Consider the following 12,504-nt stretch of genomic DNA (forward strand, 5'->3'; position numbering starts at 1 on the left):
CCCTGGGTAGAGGGAAGAAATTTGGTAGAGTCCTGGATTTGATAGTATTTGGCTTAGCAGCAGCACAAGACCCGCACATGGAGGGTGCCATGGGTTTCAAACACGAGCCTCTAGACACACTTGGCTCACTATCATCTCAGCAACTTACTAGGTGGCCTGTTTTCTGCAGCATCACAGCACTGCAGGTGCCCCAAAGGTGGTATTGCAGCTACCAGCAGAATCAGGTGACACAAGGGACCAATGGGATTCTACCTGGCCCTATAAAACTGCTGACTCTGGCCTCTCTCCCCATTGGACTTGCTTTTTAGGCAATGACTAACTTGCTCTTGGACTGCCCAGCATATGTGCAGGTGTTGGGAGAATATTGCATGCTTCCCAAAAGCTGCTCTTTCAGCTCAAAACTGTTGTAGGCGGCCTGGTAGAAATCATAAATGCTTCCCTGAGGGAGGGCAGGATGCCTCCTTGTCTTAAGGAGGCAATCATTAGACCTCTTCTAAAGAAGCCTGCATTAGATCCCTCAGAGTTGAGCAATTATAGGCCTGTTTCCAACCTCCCATGGCTGGGCAAGGTAATTGAGAGGGTGGTGGCCTCTCAACTCCAGGCGGCCTTGGAGGAAACTGTTTATCTAGACCCATTTCAGGCAGGAGTTACCGACAGTTACCGACAACTCGTTTGGTGGCTACACAGAAACGGGCCTTCTCGGCTGCTGCCCTGAGATTGTGGAATGCGCTCCCTGCTGGGATACGAGCCTCCCCATCTCTGGCAATTTAAAAAAAACTTCTGAAAACACATCTCTTCAACCAGGCTTTCTCAGCTTTTTAAAACGTGTTTTTAACTTGTTCTGATTATTTAGTTGTTGTTTTATGATGTTTTTAATTGTTAATCATTGTTTTAATGCCTTTATAATTTTTGTTTTAATTATTAACTGATTTTATGTAAACCGCCCTGAGCCTTTTGGAAGAACGGTATAAAAGTTTTAATTAATTAATTAATTAATTAATTAATTAAAGCAACTCTCCCTTGAAAAGCCCCTGCAGCCCTATTTGGGAGCACCCAGGGAAATCTTGCTGTCCACTTTTGGAATGCTAGAGAAGTTGGAGTGTGGTTTGGTCCAGTGAAGCAATTGGTGTGGCCTTGTTTATTGCTTCTTGGACTATCGCGGGTTTGTTCCCCCATGGACCCCAAGGAAGCACAGTTCCCAGGTTGCCTGCTAGACCCAGACCTGCTGAGCCTCAACAAGAGACTGTGCCTCACAAACAGCATCATCAGTCCTGGTTTCTTCAGTGGATTTGCATCGGCCAGGGGTTCTCACCCTTGGCTCCCCAGATGGGCTGGAGGCCACTGGGGGTAGGGATGATGGGCATTGTAGTTCAACACATCAGGGGACCCACGGTTGAGAACCCCTGGCAAAGACTCACTCCGTACCTGCATTCAACCCTCACAATTGAGCAGGTTCAGATCAAAACGGAGAGAGATACAGACTTCAGTAACCGAGGAGTCTGGAATAGCAATCAGATTCAAGAGAGAAGTTGGGCTTTCTGGTACGATACTAAACTGCCCTGTCAATTGCAGGGGAGGAAACGTGATCAGACGTATTTTTCCCTTCAGCTTCTCTAACTCAGTTTGCTGCCAAAACATATAATAGTCATTTAAAAAAACATCAGCAGCAACAACAGAATTGTGGTGTTCTTACTTGGGGAAAACAGGAACAAAGAATTTAATTCCATTACAACATAAGGGTTGATTTCAAGCCTGTTGACATGAATGATAAACAGCTGCCATTGATTCCAGATTAAGTGAGGACTGTGGCCAAAGTTCCTGAAGTCATGAATGATCTGAACAACAGCAACTTAACCTCTCGGTTTGGCTGGGCCAATCCAAACACGCCACACCTAAGACCATTGTGTTTTTATGAAGCTAAACTTATCCTTGGCTTTCAATACAGAGCACATCATTGGTGGATCCAGGCTTCAGAACACCTGTCTATTTTCTGCATATTTTCGCAGGCCCTAAAGAGGTCCCACACTCCAAATTCCAATGAGAATTCTGCTGCAGGTTCTGTTTAACAACAACGATAATAATAACAATAGCTTTATTTGTTGCCTGCCCCATAACAAATTGTTCTCTGGGCCACTCACAAAGTAAAATAATAAAACATCTGAATAAAGCATACAATCAAATCACATTAAAACCAAACAAAAGATTACAACAAAATACAAACATGTTTTATGTTTTATCCCTCAAACCCAAGCCCTAGGAAAGGAGTGGCTTTTGACTCCCATTAGAATCAAGGGCAGAATGTTTGGGCAGGATCTTCTATTTTCTAATGGGTTTCAGAGCTGCTCTGGAATGAAAAGGAGACTGCCAGAGCCTCAAGGGCCTCAAGACACCCACATCCCAGGATGGATGCCCTCAGATCCAGGAAAGGGAAGTTGATAAAAACATTCTCCCTCAGTGGATTGGGACCTTTGGGTGTGAGCAGAGAACAGCAAAGAGTTGGCACTGATGCCCCCCCCCCCCAAAGTGAAAAATGGAGGAAATGGAGGAATTCCATAGTTCCTGCTGGGAAGAATATCTGAGAAGTTTCAAGGAGAGTCAAACAACTTTCTACAAGACATGTGAAATGTCTTAGGGGGCTTCTGCCCATCCTTAGACTGTAGCATTGGCCAACAGTCTGTGCTAGAGCACCTTGGCACATTTTCTGTGATTTCCCAGTCCAAGGTGTGGTGAGTAGTTATTCCTTTCCCTTCTCTTCCAGCTTCCACAATCCACTCTGGAGTTTTAGGAGAGCAGGGTAAAACAAGGTAGATCTCTGCCATCAACAGGGTGGTTTTGCTCATCCTTATAAAACCCCTGACTCTCTCTGATTCTAAAGCCTCCTGTTATTTCCAGAGCAAGTCCATAATCTCCTGGAAAGCAGAAGGTTCTGGCGGCTGGCCAGATTCCAGAAATGGTGCAATCCCTGCTTGAAGACATGGTTCCTACCCAGGTTCTGGTGTGTTTCAAGGAATCTGGAGCAACTCAATTAGATCTTCATTAATGGCAGGGAAGAATCACTTTACAGCTCGCCCTAGAGAACAGATCTCCCCATAGGATAATATCTGCAATTTAGATAAATTGTGGGCAGACTTCGGGGATCTACATTGTTTCTCATTAAACCCTGAGATTCATCTATCGGACCAGGTACAAAATGATGGCTCAGGCAACAGTAACCTTCTGCACTCCATCAGTCATACATTAGCATTGGCATATAGTTAGAAATCTACATCTGAGTCACTACAGTTTGGGATTAACACAACCTAATTTAGAAAAAAAAGTGCCTTTTTATTGCTGTTGTTTTACAATTGGGAATTGGAAACCTTCCACAACGTACTGCAGATCATCTAGAGATCTAGTAGTAGATCCCATACTACAGTAGCTGGACTCAACTATGTTTGTCTGAAAAGAAATGTGGTGGGACCCATCCCACCTGGATTGGAAAGAAGTGGGATGTGTCCCACCACATCTCACCCTGCTCCGAGTACTAAATAGATCCTGATCCATACTCTGTTCATGCCTGTCCAAGGTTGTACTCTTAAATGCATGCAGAGGATGAGGCTACCAGGTCTGGCTAGTGTTCCACATAAATTAACCTGGAACACTAGCCAGAGCTATGCTGGCTAGTGTTCCAAGTTGAGCATGCCCTGGAGCTTTGCACACGGCTTGTGCAGCAGACACATCAGTGTGGAAAGGGACCTTGAAGGTAGAAAGGTTGTAAAACAGGGATCTCGAGCATCCTCTCTAATAAAACGCTTGGTGTCCGTCCGTGGACGGGCACCAAGCGTGTGTTCGTGCCTCCCTGCCCTGTTCTGCGCCTGCGCGAAGCGCAGGCGCAGAACAGGGCAAGGGAGACATGAGGGCCGGCACCCGGTGGCCATCTTGGGCGGCCAGAAGCGGCCGCCCCGAAGAAGCCGGGAATGCGGGGAAGGAGGAGACTGGCCGAGGCGGTGGCGAAGCCGCCGCCTCGGCCAGAGGATGCAGCGCGGCCAAGGCGGCGGTGGAGCCGCGCCGCCGAAGCCGGGCGGGGGGAGGAGGTGACGGGGTAAGCCGGCCGAGGTGGTGGCAGAGCCGCCGCCGAGGCCTGGCACCGCCGCCGCAGCCAGGCGGCTGCGAGTCCTTGGGGCCCTTGCCCTTCCGGGGAGACCGGCCGGGAATGTGAGGCGGGGGCGGACCGGACCGGCAGCGGCGCCCCCAGAGTCTGCCCGGCCACCACCACCGCCACCGCCCACTCTCCCGCCCTCCCAGCTGCCCAAATACTCCTTCCCCGCTCCCCCCCCGCAAATGATTAAGGGCCAAAACGGCCCAGAAGAATGCCTCCGCGGCCGCCGCCATGGCCGCCAACCGCCCTCCCAGCTGGCCGAGACTTCCTTACCCAGAGCAGCCCGCGACAGTCGGGCGATCAAAAATCCATTTTTTGCGAAGAAGAGAGGAGCTCCGGAACAGAGCTCCTCTCTGTGCTAAGCCAATGCCCAAACTGCTGCTATGGACGCAAAGGACGCCTATTGCGTCCTTTGCGTCCATAGCAGCAGTTTGGGCATTGGCTTAGCACAGAGAGGAGCTCTGTTCCGGAGCTCCTCTCTTCTTCGCAAAAAATGGATTTTTGATCGCCCGACTGTCGCGGGCTGCTTTGGGTAAGGAAGTCTCGGCCAGCTGGGAGGGCGTGGGGGTGGGGGGAGGCCAGAGGAAGTGGGGCGGGGGGGAACTCTCCCCTACTAGCGCCCGTTATCACAACGGGCCTGAAACACTAGTCTCATATAAATGCCAAGAGTTATCACGACAAAAGCTGTGAATTTATGCTGCTTGGCTTACATTTGTACTGCTAAATCCCAACCCAGAATGTATTATTTATTTAGCACCTCCATTTATACCCATTTGCTGACCAGAAAAGACCCACCAAAGCTGCTCATCTGGATATTCTTGCCCCCGGGTTTTGCTTCATTGCAGAATTCTCAATTTCTCATGCTGCAAACCACACCCAGCACCAGGCCCCATGGAGACTTTGTACCATGTCACATGCCAGTAGGAAATGAAAATAAAGCATTGCTTTCGGCAGCCGGCCAGCCTCTTCTGAAATGGAGTGAAAAGGAACATCTTTTGCTAAGCTTGTGCTGAGTTATATGGTCTGTCAAGACTTGCAAGCATGAAACTGCCAAGTTTTATCGGCTTTCCAAGTGCTGCTTGCTTCTTGCCTTCATTTAATTTCTGGTGCTGTCTTTATTTCTCCTCAGCCTGAAAACTTGAAGCTGGGGGATCAGACTGATGAATCAAGACAAGGCATTTATGCACAATCACAATATGTAATGTAAATCAAGGTTGTCAGCCTCGGGAGCTCTTCCCCGGATGTGGTTGGAGTACAATTACCATCACCCCACTCCCAAAGGCCTTTGGCCCTTGGGGCCAGAGATGATGGGAGTTGTAGTCCAACATCTGGGAACCCGAGATTGGGAACCCCTGTGTAAACTACTATAAGTGTAGTTTACCACTGTGTAAACTACTATAAGTAGTTTACACAGTAGTTAGTAACATATAATTGATGAACAAAATACTTGTTTTGAATATGATGGGTGGTATTGGAAGGACTGGTATGTTAAGATGTTTTGGGGAGAAAGGGTATGCATTTAGTGATGGGGTGAACTACCCTGCCCAGCCTTGTTCTGGATGGAGAAAATCAAACAATTTCCTCCAAAAGTGAAAATAGCTCAGCTTATTCGGAGTCCAATTCAGAGCCCAACAGAACCCTGTCACACCCTCAATGATGTCTTTGGGAGAGTGATCCTTTCCCCAACTCCTAACCCTTCCCTGGACCTCCAAGCTTCACCCTCCCTCCCTGTCTGTCTACCTGCCTCCTCACTCACTCCCAACCTCATCCCTGGGAAAACTGCATTTCCCAGCATTCCTGGCACTTGGCTTACAGCCATAGCACTTTGCCCCAACATGGAGAAAGAAGCCAAGAAAGAGAAAAAAACAGAGAGAGAAATACCACCGAGAGTCATATTTCGGAACAAGGAACAATGCAACTCGGCAACAACACGAGATGCACTGGGTCTCTGCATTCCCCACATAGAGCTACTGTGGACTCCCAGAGGAGATTGTCAGTGGGTGTTGTCCATCTCCTCCACTGTGACATCTGATTGGCAGCAGCCAGTCTCCATGCCCTTGGGCAGGGGTCTCTTCTGATCCCTTCCAGCTCAAGATAACAGGGACTGAATCTGGACTCAGGGCTGGCTTCAGATTTCAGCAGATCCCCCTCCATAGGGGTCACCCCCCCCACACACACACACACACTGTTGGCACAGAGGTGGTCTCTGAACTCTGCTGTGGGCCCTTCTGACGATCTTGGTCCTGGTGGCTACCCAGTGCTGCCAAAGTTGGAGTGGGCCTGGAGATGAGATTTTAAAATGGTCCCCTCATGGCTGATTAACAAAGGAGACTTTCAACCATGCAATGTATATTTGCTTCCAGGTACGTGTGTAGAGAATTGCAGCCTCAGGCAGCAGCAAATCTAACCACATTTAGCTGGAAGTACATTTCACCGAAACCTAAACTACTTTGTAATTTTTTGTCATGAAAGAAGCTTCTTACAGGACTTTTTGGATGGTTTTTTAATTTAAAAAATATTAAAAACCAACAATTTGTCCATTCCACTTCAATTTAAATATGCATATTCCTCCCACCTCTCTCTGCTCAAAACCAAAGCCCTATGCCCAGTCATTCCAGGTGATCTAAAGGCTGGGGCTGAAATGCTGTTGCTTTTAAACTTATTTTATTAACATATTTATGAACATGTTTTTATGAAGGCAAGGGGCAGATTCTTCCATATTGGGGTGGAACTACTTTTTTAAAAATAGGTTTCTTAATTTTTTTTTTTTAAAAAAAAATTAAACCAGCAAATTCCTCAATCTCTGAATTAAATATCCAGAGTCATTTCAATCTGCCCTACACCCCACCCCCCCACACACACCTTATGTTAAAGCTCTATGGCAAGCAATCCCTAACTATCCAAGGGGGGTGGGGAATAGCCACAAAAAGGAAGTCACATCCTCCCTCCATTACTAAGCCTGGGGAGTCAAAAGCTGGGCAGAGCTGTGGTGGGCAAGGGAAGCCAGCGCTGGCCACCCTGCCTCCCTCCTTCCTTGCTGCCTGCCTGCCTGCTGGCACTAGAGTTCCGGCTTCAGTGAGGCCTGCACGGAGGCCTCTCTGGAAGCCCCACCGACCCTAACCCACCGAACAGCTGAGAGGTGGAGACTGAAGGGGCTGCAGTCGCGGGCAGGCTGCTTCACTCCCCTGGCCAGAGCAGGAGGGCTAGCAAGAGAGGGGGCCAGCAGGCAAGGCAAGCGGACTGACTAAGGGACCTTGGGGGCCCCTCCAGGCCCTGTGGGCCTAGAGACATTTGTCTCCCCTTGCCCAATAGGACTTACACCCCTGAACCCCCGATACCAGCCCTGTGTGCACACAGAGCGTGCGCTCATCCACTGAACTTCCGAACAAAAACTTCATCGCCTGCCCGCACTCCAGAGTGGATTCTGGGATGGATTCTGCAGCTCACTCTGGGCACAGAGGTGCTTGTCATATCAAGGGGATTAACGATATCATTCTCAGCTAGGAAGACAGCCTTTATTTCAGTCATTCATTTATTTATTTAGATTTCTTTGTTCTGGAGATTTATGTGTTTGCTTGTTTGTTCTTTTTACATACCACTCTTCCTAAAGTGGCTAAGGGTAGCTTACATTAAAATCAAAAACACATAATAAAACAATTAAAACTAACTGACCTGTCACAGAGCATCTGTGCCCCTAGTTCTCCTTGTCTCCCCTATCCCTTCAGCCCCAGTTTGTTCTTTCCCCTCACCAGCTCATTCTCCCTCCACGACCAGCTGGCCTGGCTACCACTTCTCCTCCTCCGCTGCCTCCTTCCACCCTCCGCCATTTTCTCCATGGGCCAGCCGGCCTCCACCACCATTTTCTCCCCCATCCCCGCAGCTAATTGGCAGCTACTCCTGAACTCCAGAGCTGCCACGCATGAGATTAGCCACGGGTATGTCTTCGAGAAATAAATATATAGATCAGAAAACATTTAACCCAGATTAAAATTAAAAATGGATAACATTAAAAGCCAGGCTAAAAAGATGGGTCTTTAAGGCTCTCCTGAAGGCCTCTACGGAAGAAAATCTTCTTATATCCACAGGGAGCATGTTCCACAACAGGGAGACAACTGTGATGGCCTGATTCACATGCCTTCTTACCTGCAACCTTGGAGGCCAGCAAAATCCTTCTCAGGCTTGCATTTCCTGGCAGGTGCAGAGGAAATAAAACAGTATTTAACACCACACGTCTCTGGTTATGGGGAAATTGTGCAAAGAGCTGATAACAAATAATTGCACAGATACACAGTTGCAACTACAGGAGGAAGAGAGAAGGGGGGGAAGACGAAATTATTGTGAATGTCTTTTCAGTTCAGTTGAGATGGATTAGAAAAAGTGAACCAATTATCAGCTTCTCGTTTATGGCCCACATTCCTTCAGTGGGGGCAGAAGCGAGCTTTGTCTGCTGCTCATTTGCAGCCATTCCTAATGCAATTTCGATCAATCAGTCCAGACAGAGGTGCTACTGTGGAATAGCAATCAGAATTTGCAAGGTACTTGCCAATTATAAAGGTTTGGGATGCAATTGCTCTTTGTCCCCAGACCCGAGCCCAAGAAGACACGTAGACATATTATGGGTATAAGGGCCACAACTTTATTAATGGAAATTACCAAAACATGGCGGACTGGAACCCCAGGTGATTAATCACCTTTAGAGAACAGTGCGGGCCCCTAGGCCCGGGCTAGGACTCCACCGTCCTGCCCATCGCCTTACTGGGCGACACACCCTGGCTCAGGAAACTGGCAGGTAAGCCCCGCCTAATTCCTTCAAAGCCAACCACCCCCTTTAGAAGAGGGGATCTGGATACTTCAAGGTCTTCACCCACCCTGGACCGCACAGCCCAAAGGTTGGTGAAGTCCTGAAGCAGGTTTCATGGCAATCCATTCTCCCCATGCCGCACAGGCCACAAAGGAGGAATTAACCAATCAACCTTTAAATATCCAAGGGTGCTCACCGATATTCTATCCCTGATTTTACCCCCAGCCCGCACTGTTACTGCCATTGTGACCGGCCTAACTCTAACTAAACACCCTCGTACAGAATGGAGTAGGCGGGGAAAAAACCAACACTGGCCAATGCGTTGAGAGCAAAAAATTCGGCCCCCACAGGCGACCAGTCACTAGACCCGCTCTGCACCAGGGAAGGGAGGGCGGGGAACGTTGAAGCTGCACTGAGCGTTTGGGGCGTGGATTGACCGATCATGGCTGAAACCACGCCCCCAAGTCAGAGCTGGCCAATCGGCCAGCTTCTTGGTCTCGTGCAGGGCAGGGCTGAGACAAACTCCCTCCCCTCAGCACGAGGCCAAGGGGAGGGGGATTCTTTGAATTGCCACATGTAATCACATGGTCCATCTGCACTCCCTTCTCTAGCCTTTGAGGTTGTTCACACAACCTTCTTTCTTGGGGCGGAGAGGACTGGAGGGGAGGCAGGCTTCCACCTGCCTCCCTGTGCACAATCGCCTGTCTCCTCAAAGTTCTACCTCTTGCACTCCCACACGATACATTCTTGCCACCCAGTTCTGTGGACACTTGGGCTGAAGGCAGCCTGAACATCCGCATGGCTGGGGAGTGGAGTAGAAGGGCATGCTCATGCCCTCCTACATCACTATAAGCCCAAGTACAAAACCCAGGCTACACCCGTGAAGAACGCCTGGATCAGGACCGATCCCAGCACACCACACGAGCAGGGCTTTGCAAGCCCTGGTAGGGCTGCTCATGTGAATGACCCGCATGTCTTTTACTCTGTTGGCCTCAGACTGGGCGAGGGAAAGAAGGAGGTTTTAATGCCGCTCTCATCTTCCTCTTCCCTCCCTTGGATGACTTTGCTCCATCTCCTACTAACCCTAGAGGGGGAACTGTCAGCCCGCCCCATGTCTCCTCCTTGGCCTAGCCTCCTCAAATTGTCCCCGGCAGCCTTGGTGCACCTCCACAGGTGATGCACACCACTGGTTCTGGGCTGAGATGGTGTGAGACCTTCCTCTGGGGCCAGGTATAGTTCCGCCCACACTGCTCATCTCCCATCACGTCACACAAACAGCAGCAGTTACCCTTGCTCTGCCTCTGGGTACTCAAGCTCACAGAGCCCCTCCCAAGAGATCCACTCAGGGTGGCCTGGGCACTTCAGTTGGTGAAGTGGTTAAAAATTACCTACAAATTAAAACCTTAAAATGTTAAAGAACTGAAAAAGCTTGGATGAAGAGGTGGGTTTTCAAATGCTTTCTAAAAATTGCCAGAGATGGGGAGGATCGCATCTCAGTAGGGAGCGCATTCCACAGTCTCAGGGCAGCAACCGAGAAAGCCTATCCCCTTGTGGCCACCAGCCGAGCTGGCGGCAACTGGAGACAGATCTCTCCAGATGACCTCAATGGACAGTGGGGCTCATAATGAAGAAGACGTTCTTCTAGATACCGAGGGCCTAAGCCATTTAGGGCTTTATAACTAGCACTTTGTATTTTGCCTGGAAACTTATTGGCAGCCAGTGTAACTCTATCAACAAAGGAATGATGTGGTCTCTCCAAGATGACCCAGAGACCAACCTGGCTGCTGCATTCTGTACCAACTGAAGCTTCCAGACTACGTACAAAGGCAGCCCCACGTAGAGCGCATTGCAGAAGTCAAGTCTGGAGGTTAGCAACAGATGTACCACTCTTTTAAGGTTGTTCATCTCAAGAAGCGGATGCAGCTGGCGTATCAGCCGAAGCTGATAGAAAGCACCTCTGGTCAGGGGGAGGCCAGAAAGCCCCTCTTAGCGGGGGCGGGGAGCAACTGGCCCTATCCACCCCCAGCACAGCATCCTACCAGTGGCTGTTGCTGGCGTCTATCTTATTTTTTCTTTTTTAGATTGTTAGCCCTTTGGGGACAAGGAGCCATCTTTATTTACCTATTTATCCTCTCTAATAAAAGCCTTGGTGTCCGTTCGTGTACGGACACCAAGGTGTGTGTTCGTGCCTCCCTGGCCAGTTCTGGGCATGTGCGGAGCACATGCCCAGAACTGACTGAGGGAGACACAACCGCCAGCACCCGGCAGCCATGTTGGGCAGCCAGAAGTGGCCGCCCCGAAGAAGCCGGGTAAGTGGCGGCGGGGGGGACTGGCCGAGGCGCGGCGGAGGCAGCAGCGGAGCCATGGCTGAGGCCTGGCCGCGCCGCCGAAGCCGGGCGTGGGGGAAGAGGCGGCGGGGGAAGCCGGCCGAGGTGGCGGTGGCGCCGGAGCCGGGGGTGGTGGAATTTGGGGCCCTTGCCCAGCCAGGGAGACCGGCCGCAGCATGGAGGCTGCAAGCGGCGGCGACAGTTGGTGGCTGCGGGGCCGGACGCGGAGGCAAGTCGGGGGGGGAGTTGCTAGCGCCCGTTATTTCAACGGGCCTGCAAACACTAGTATCTATATAAACCACTCTGGAAACTTTTTGTTGAAAAGTGGAATATAAATATTCATCGTATTCGTATCTCCTTGAGCTGACCCTTTCCATTATCCATATTCCTCATGATCACAGGATAAGAAATATGTGCAATTTAAATGGTGACTGCAAGGAGGCAGCTGCACGGTGGAGCGCCGTTCCTTAACAGCTTGTTAACAGCCTTTTAAAAAAATCTTTTAAATGGATAAAAACAAATTTAAAAGAAAGACAGAGGAAAACAAGAAGAAAATCAAAATGATGGAATGAATGCAAATGAAACATGGAAAGGAAAACCAATTAAAACACTCCCCACCCCTTAAAACATGCCTATCCACTAGTGCCGGCAGTTAAGGTGGAGTGGTTTTGCAGGCTGGAAAGGAAGAGACACAAGACACGGGAAAGTGAAGCATTAACAGATGAATAGACGAGCTGCCTTTTGAGCAGATGTGACAGCAGATTCAACTGAAGCCTCATTTGAGGCTTATGCTGAGGCCTATGCATTACATTCTTGTAGGGCATAGATCCCAGTCTGTTCATTTAGTGCTTTTAGGAGCAACTGAGAACCTTCCATCACTTAAGGGGGTCTTTCCAGTGGCTATGCAGAGACCCACTTTAGAAACAGAGGGCAGGTGCCAGCAGCCAGATGCATGGATATTTGTTTGTTTGTTTGTTTGTTTGTTCTATTTATATACCGCCCTTCCAAAAATGGCTCAGGGCGGTTTACATCAAAATTAAAACCAATTAACAAAAACAAAACTATAAAAACAACATAAAACTAATTAACAATTAAAACATTTAAACAGTTAAAAACCCCGGAGAACCAGGCTGAACATTTACAGTAATTAAAAACAATTTACAACAAATTAAAAACCCTGGAAGGCCAGACCTCAAAAGAAATAGGTTTTAAGGGCTTACCTGAAGGCCAGCAATGAA

This window comes from Hemicordylus capensis, chromosome 6 (assembly GCF_027244095.1).
Source record: "Hemicordylus capensis ecotype Gifberg chromosome 6, rHemCap1.1.pri, whole genome shotgun sequence".
NCBI classification, from domain to species: Eukaryota; Metazoa; Chordata; class Lepidosauria; order Squamata; family Cordylidae; genus Hemicordylus; species Hemicordylus capensis.